This window comes from Chanos chanos, chromosome 10, assembly GCF_902362185.1.
Source record: "Chanos chanos chromosome 10, fChaCha1.1, whole genome shotgun sequence".
NCBI classification, from domain to species: Eukaryota; Metazoa; Chordata; class Actinopteri; order Gonorynchiformes; family Chanidae; genus Chanos; species Chanos chanos.
Window position 1 is genome coordinate 7,495,028 of NC_044504.1, and position 8,204 is coordinate 7,503,231.

The window sequence follows — 8,204 nt, forward strand, 5'->3', positions numbered from 1 at the left end:
AAAAGGATGTGAAAGCTGTTCCACGTTTTGCTTCAGGGCGGAACATCGCTGGAGTTCCTTCTACTTTCGCCATGTTGTAGCATTACCTCCATTTACACAAAGCAGGCTTAGTGCTAGATGTTAGATGGTTCTTGTGTTGAGTGGTCCTCCCTCATCAAGAACTGAGGGATGATGATGATGTAACTATCTGGGTCCACAGCTGGGCTGTTCTAACACCCTTGGTTTCATCAACTCCTGTTGTGAGTTGGAGTCAAAGCAAGAGAGCAGAGGTCATTCATTTTTAATTAGGTCACAGCACGAATTCTGAAGCGTCTCTCAGCTGAGGAAATGAAGTGTGAAGCATCTCCTCACGTGCTTGTATGCATGTTGGCACATACGCACACGCACACACACACACACACACACACACACACGCACACACACACAAACACACACACACAGGCAGACAGAGACACTCCCTGTATAAAAAACAGATAAATATTTTACCAAAAGCAATAAGGGCAAGGCTCAAGATCTCTCCATACTTAATGTGGTCATTCTTAAGTCATCAGACAAGAGAAGGTCCCAGCTGCTCTTAATACTTAAACCAGTCTCCATGTATTACTGTAGTTGCGTAGCTGAATTTTAGATGATGGTTTTATGGTGTTGGAGCTTGTCACTTTCCTCTGAGGAGACTGAGCCATACTTGAGAAGACAGCTCAGATATTTTTGTGAAACCTATTTAGCTTATTGAAATATATTGCCTACTTTAACCTGTCTATGTATGATTGATGTTTGCAGTGAGAGCTATCTCTTTCATCCTGTCACTAGAGATTAGGAGGCAAAGCTGAGGTCTGAGTCAGACTCTACAAACTATGCACAAGAGATGACTGATAGTTCTTGCTACTATGCTGCTATTTTTAATACTCCGCAGTCGGCAGAAGAAACTCTTAAATTTTGGATTTAACTTGAGAGGTCTCAGGGTTTTTTTTGTGTGTGTGTTTTTGTTTTGAGGGAATAAGCATTAAAGTCAGGAGTTATTCAGCTGGAAGCCACACACTCACTGAGGATCTTAATTAGACACGTATGTACCTACTTTATCCTAAAGATAGGAATATGTAACACACACTTGATCTATGTGAAACATTCTGATAAATTTGATTAACATTCTGGTTATGATAAAATCAGCTTTCTGCAGATTTCTGCAATAGCTAAAAAAAAAAAAAAAAAGCCTAGCTGGTGAAGAGATGGGAGAGTGTGAATTCAGGTGAAGGGAGAGATCAGCCTTTTGAATTGCTCTCTGCTTTATTTTCATGCAGTATTGGAGCACTGTTTGACTTGCTCTCCATCACAGCACAGGCAAGGTCAGTCTGCAGCTGTCTCTCTGACAGGTCGAGCAGCAGCGTTCTGCTAACAGTCCCAGAATGCCCCAGGGGAGCATCACTGCAGAGCAGAGCAGTGATGGCAAACAGCTTTGGGGCTTTATTCTGTGAGGCACATGCGAGAGAGAGAGAGAGAGAGAGAGGGGGGGGGGAGAAAAAGGAGAGAAAGATAATGAGAGAAACAGTGGAAACAGTAGCTTAGCAGTAGCAGAAGAAGGAGCAGCAGCAGCTCCCTCACAGATAAGAGGCTGGTCTTCAGTGATGTCATTGCTGTAATCTCACTCATGATTGGTGGATAAATGGACACACGGTTATCAAAAACATTGAGGTTGTGTGGATCGGCAGTTCCTGAATGTTTGTCTTGGTATGTTGTGAGGACAGAGGTTCCTACTGCATGTTCGGTTCCACACAGGTTCTCTGTTTCATGGTACTAAGGCTCTCTGACTGCTGTCAGGAGTACTACCGGAAACCTTGAGGACCGGTCACACTTTCTGGAAACATGGAGCCTTACATCAGATTCAACTCACAGGTACAGATGTCCTATCTGTGATGCTACTGTAGTTCCTGGACTTGGATTTGATTGTGGTTTTGGTTGTCCTATTTATGTGTGCTCTGTGCTATTTTCCTTCTTAGTTGATAATTCTTGGCAAAAATCGCTCTATGTTTTGGGGTATACTCTGCTGACTTTCCCTTAGTCTAACATGAAGCTTGTTGTCATGGTAATCGTGACCAAATGTTTTGAGTGACTGCTATGTTTTAAAGGAGAATCATCCTTTCTCTGCATTTGCAATGCTAAAATCTCTCTGAGGAGATTACATTTAAACTCCTATACTGCACTGCTTCGGCCATAAGGAATTGTGCACACACTGCAGATTGTAGTTGCCTAGCACAGTTCTATAGATAATGGATTTTTCCCTTGTGCTGTGGAGAGGCCAGTGTTTTCTCTGCAGACTGAATATCAGTGCTGAGGATCAGTGTGTGGAGAATCAGGACAGCATTCAGTTAGAGGTCAGTGGCTGATTACGTTGAAAGGAGGAGGAGAGAATGAAGTGAAAATCAGTCAAGATCAGCAAGGACTGCATGTCTGTTGCTTGCTCCTTTCCCTCTCTCTCAGTCTCTCTCTCTCTCTCTCTCTCTCTCTCTCTCTCTCTCTCACTCTCACTTCTGCTTACTCCTTTCCTTTCCTTTCACCCTAACTCTTTATCTCTCCCTCACTCTCTCTCTCTCTCTCTCTCTCTCTCTCTCATTATACAAGGTATAGTACTTTTCTCTTGCCGCGTGTTCATTAACATGTGTTTTTACCACAGCATTAAACATCTATTGGGTGAAACCCTGTGGCCAAAATAGAGATCCTAGAGAATGATTCACACAATACACACACAGAGCACTCACTCTGGAGGTAGTCTGAGGACATTGTCAGCAGGGATTGTTCTTACTGTGCATCTGTCCTGCCGCTGCTGTTGACGCTGAGACTCGTGCGGAGACCGTTGCCATCTGCACCAATCAGCACTGAGGACGATCGTGGTGTTGGCCTCGCCCAATTAAAACGACTTTAACACTTTTTTTTTTTTTTTAAATGCCTGCCCCTTTTCCTCAGCTGTTTAAGATGAGTTTATGTTTATGAGTACATCACGTTTCTCACGCACACTGGCAGAGGGGGAGGCCAAAACCAGTAATCACTCGTCACTGACTGTGGGAGTGTATTCCAGAATATTCTGTGCCGTATTGTTATTATAGTGGGCCCTGTTTTAGTTTTTCATAATTACTAAGACACTGTCACCCGGTGGTTTGATCCTGAGCCCATAAAGGTATGTTAGCAGAGGAAAGTAGGTCACATCCTCACGCCTTCAGAGAGTTAGAGAGCCAAGAAAAACCTGGCACAGGCAGCTGGAGAAGAGAATATGAACAAACACTTAAAAACTCACATAATGAAGAAACGAGCTGATAACTGATAAATAAAAACAATTAGTTAATCAATACCTAAACTAATAATTAACAAAACTAGTCATGATATTCAAATATGACGGAATTACTGCATCCGTCTTTCACTGACGCTGACAACATGTGGTTATTGACAGAACAAAGAGCAGTTAAATACAAACTATGAGAGACCACGGTATGCTTGGTATATTCTAATCCATGCAAAGACTTTGATCCCTTTCCTGCGTATTACAATTCAGATTATCAGAGTGGTGCCCTGCCGTTCCGAACCCATGATGCACTTTGATTGTGAACAGGAAATGACACCCGATGACATTCAGAGACGTGAGCTCGGGAGTTCAATCCAAAGCATATGGAGTTCAATCCAAAGCATATGGAGTTCACTCTAAATTCCAAAGCCGAGGAAACTGGTGTCCTCCAAATCTATTTGTATTTGTGGCAGTCCAGAATTTGAACGGAGAGTTGAATTCATCGCATGCAGAATCCTTAGCCTGTCGGATCTTTAGGATTATGGGATTCATCACCCGTTTTTGAATGTGTGGTGTGTTAATGAACTGTCTAGAGACTGCAGTACAGTTGCTTTATGACAGCCTACTGATTTGACCAGATGTTCCTGCAGATAGAACTGAAGTCATATGATGGTATGTAAGTGTTTATACAAGTTCAGAGGTGTAACTGGACTCCCACCACTGAGAAAAATGGGCAACTACTATTTTTTTGTTTAGTATTAGATTAGATTGTAATCTTCACTGCCATATATGTTACAACGTGACATTTCGGACAACATTTAGATGATGGCTTTTGTTGTCATTCACCATCATGTCATCATTTGCTTTAGTTAATACCATTATTGTGGATTAAGAGTTGCTTTAATTCTACAGTGATAATAGGATAGCATAAAAAAGACCATTGTTAAGTGTGAAGGACAAGCTACAGGCGAAAATACAGGTGACATTGCTGTCTTGTATAAATCACAGTCCAATCGGAGTTTTAGATACTGTCCATATGTGAAGTTTGGAGACAATAGCATTACGTGATTCTGTGTAGGAGCACTATGCTGTCTTCACAGATTCTCTCTTAAAAAAAAAACCCAGAACTTCTTTTTCCACAAAGAGGATTTTCTTGGTCAGTTTTTTTTGGCCCATTTTTTGTAAACAGCATTAAAATTTAAGCTGATTTTCCATTAATTGAAGAACAAATCCGTAGTTTCTCAAATACAAACATTACAGCACCAACGCGAATGTTTTGCTTTTAGGTTTAAAAAGTGATGCACTTTTACAAATCTGCTTAAGGGAAGTTTTTTTTTTTCTGAATATCTTCTTTGAGCTTATATTGCAATATTATATCCAGGTTTTTGGGATAGTGAGAATTTAAAGCCAGTGTGGTATATTTTTTAGCTGGTCTTTATTACTGATGTTTATATGATTATTCATTCTTTCACAAGAATTTTCATATGAACTTCACTTATGTTGTTACTGTTTTGATATAAGTTACTTGACAGTAAGTTGACCATTCGCAAGTGGACAGCAGGGACATTTGAGCCATGACATAAAATCTCAAATGTTTATTGATTTCGCTCGCGGTGAACCTATTTTAGTCAAACACTGCTCTCCAGTCAGACTCCAAGCATTGATTTCTTCATTGTGTTGCAGGTGGAGCCAAATTGGTGCTATAAATAGCTGGTACACCGATTACTGATCGCATACACGCACAGACACACACACGCACACACACACACTCACACACACACACACATGCACAAAATCACACATGCACACACACACTGGGCTGCGTGTTTCACTGACCCTGTTCATGCAGTAGCTCAGTAACAGTAATGAGGCCTTTCTCTGTGTGTCCCACAGAGAATACATCTCTCTCTCTCTCTCTCTCTCTCTCTCTCTCTCTCTCTCTCTGTCTCTCTCTCTCCCCCTCTCTTCTCCCTGCCCTCTATCACACACAGACATAGACAAAGGCACACACACACACACACACACACACACACACACACGTCGTGTCCTCCAATAAAATTGGCAAAGGTGCTACAGATTTCAGCTCTCTCAGAGTGGGCTAAATCTGTGTCACGATTTCCTTCAAGAACCCTCCAGTCCCTCCGCAGAGAGACGAGCGCTGCCTGCTTCAAGAACCCTCCAGTCCCTCCGCAGAGAGACGAGCGCTGCCTGCTTTTTGGAGAGCCACACTCAGCACGAACAGCACAGAGCGTGCGGCATCACACAGCTCCTGTGAATGATGCTCAGTCTTTTACATGTGTGTGCAACTGTTTTACAAGACACACTTTGTGTGTCATGTGCCTAGTGCTTTAAAAGATTGTATGTGGTCTGTATGCTGAATTTTCTGACAAAAGGAGATTCTGTCGCGACAATAGTTGTCATGGAGGCGGAGAGGCCTGAGTGGATTACATCTTATGCAGATTAAATGTAATTCATTTTTTAGGGCAGTCAAATGCCATGCATTTGAAAGAGGTCTGTGTTTCCATGTATGAATATATGTCTGTGCGTGTGTGTGTGTGTGTGTGTGTGTGTGCGTGCGTGTATTTCCATATCTTCTGATACTGTATTCATACAGCTTGTGGTTGCTGTATTTGTATGATATCACAGTATGTGCTTTATCAGAATGTGGTGGTACATGTTGTAGCATTAAATACTTGCTGCACACGGAGCCTGAGGAAAAACAGCATACAAATGCTAAGGACATGAGAGCTGAGAACATAACGTATAAAAACATGCAGAGAAGGCTCACATGTCAGATAGTAGCGCGACGTGCCCGTTTTTCCATGTTTCTCCGTTAATACTCGAGCATTGTGAGGTGTTGAGAGATTGCCTCATACACGCTCGGCAGCTCTGATGTCTTTACTAAGACGCCCTTGAGGAAGGTTTTTTTTTTTTTTTCCCTCTCCTCTTTGGACGTAAAGGAGAGGGCTGCTGACGTGCGTGCTCCTGCTTGCCTTGCCCTCACTGTCAGCCAACCCTACCGCAGCTCACCGTCCAGTCCCTGGAGGAGGAATCATGTGACCACTCTGCAGCCGTTGGAGCTCATTAGCATGCTAGCAGCTAACATGCAGGGGAGCTGAACACTGTGTGAGGCTGAAATACCCCGTGTGTGTGTGTATGAATTTTAAAGCGGGCTATGCTGATGGCACATTGTTCACTGCTCACGTAGGAATGGTCCACGTGTTACGCTAAGGCACTAATGTTGATGGTATCATAAATTCAGCAAGACATGTATCAGTTCCTTGTTAAAAAAAAAAGGCTGAATGATATTTAACCAAGTCATGAACAAGAGAATTATCAGTAAGAGAACGTTATAGTAGGCATCAATCTGACTCATAATCTGACAGAATAAAATCTCTCTTACCAAATTTTCTCCTCAGACCATCTCTGTTTCACTCCAGATTATTGGCTTTCCAACAAAATCGCACATTTTTCATTTCCCTGTTTTCAAGGATCGGATTTCTAAAAATTTTAATTAGGTCAAAAAAGCAATTTGCCATTCATTATCACCATGACTAATCCAAACAGTCTATGTCAAAGACCTTAGAGTGCCCTGGGTTCGAGTGGTCTGACAAAAATTGGTTGTGCTGGAATGAAAACAGTCTCAGCAGAAAGAATAACAATAAGAATTATTTGTAGGTCTAAAAATACATGAATGTGTCACCCTATAAAACCACATATGTAAGGGTTACGGGGTACCGTCACCCACCGGTCGGTACACATGACCGGGCATCGTGACAAGGCCAAGAGTAGAACCAAGCTTCTCCATTATGACCTCATTAAAGCTTCTGTGTTTTTTTAGGTTACAACCTTTTTTGGGCAGGCTGTTTTAACAGTTGTATTAATCAGACTTAAAGGTGAGATACTGTGCATTTATTTGACTAATCTCCACATGTTTTGGCAATGAATGGAGAGGAGTACCAAGAAGAAGTATGAATGAAACGTCAGGACTGGAACATACGCTCTCGTCTGTATAGTTAATGAGGCACATGGAAGTCACTAAATCCAGTGCAAATTCTAGTGTGATAAATAGCTTGAGTTGCTGACAACTGTCGTGAGCTACTATGGACTTGAGGATTTAGAGAAATACAGCTCAATGGGTGGTCCCAGGATAAGACAGGAGATTCTGTTTTCACCATTGGCTACTGTGCTGAAGTGAAAATTCGGCTTTTTCACTGATCTCTGTTTCTTTTTATGGAAACCAGCAATGTTGTGCCATTTTTGCAGCAAACTGAGAATCTTTAGAATCATAACAAAGTCAGATGAATTGTATGTCATGAAACACCATTAATGTAATCATTTGGATTAGTTTCACCAGTGGGGATTTTTATGTTTTGGGTGATTATTAATTAGAAAAGAATTTCTCAAAGTGATCTTTCAGAAAGAGTGCTTGTGAATTTGGATACTGAGAGGAATCAGTGTAATTGAGCTCACAGTTATACAGAAATATTCATTTTTTTATGAGGTGTTTGTTTGGAGATTATTGGTTCCTAATTGCATGACGGTTTTTCTTTTAAATTTGCCAAAAGCTGTAACCTTTGCAGATATTTGCAGCTTGTGGTGACTAAAAGTTTTTCCAAAGTCAGTAATGAGCTAAGGGCTGTTGTAGTATATAACACATCTCGAGGAAGCTGATGTTTAGTAGTGTTTGTTTTGGGACTGAACAGTAGAAGTGTCCCGCAAGGCCTTATTATCATCCACTCATTATGCTCTTATGATATTATGAGGTCTCGGTGTATAATGAATTACTGTATAAAAATATCTTTTAAAAAAGAACAAGTAAAACTCCCAGAGTCTGTAAACCTGCCCTAAGATACACGATCGTATGAATTATGTATGCAATCAGTTAACTGTCTTTTTTTACATGATAAGAAAGCATACATCAATAATCAAG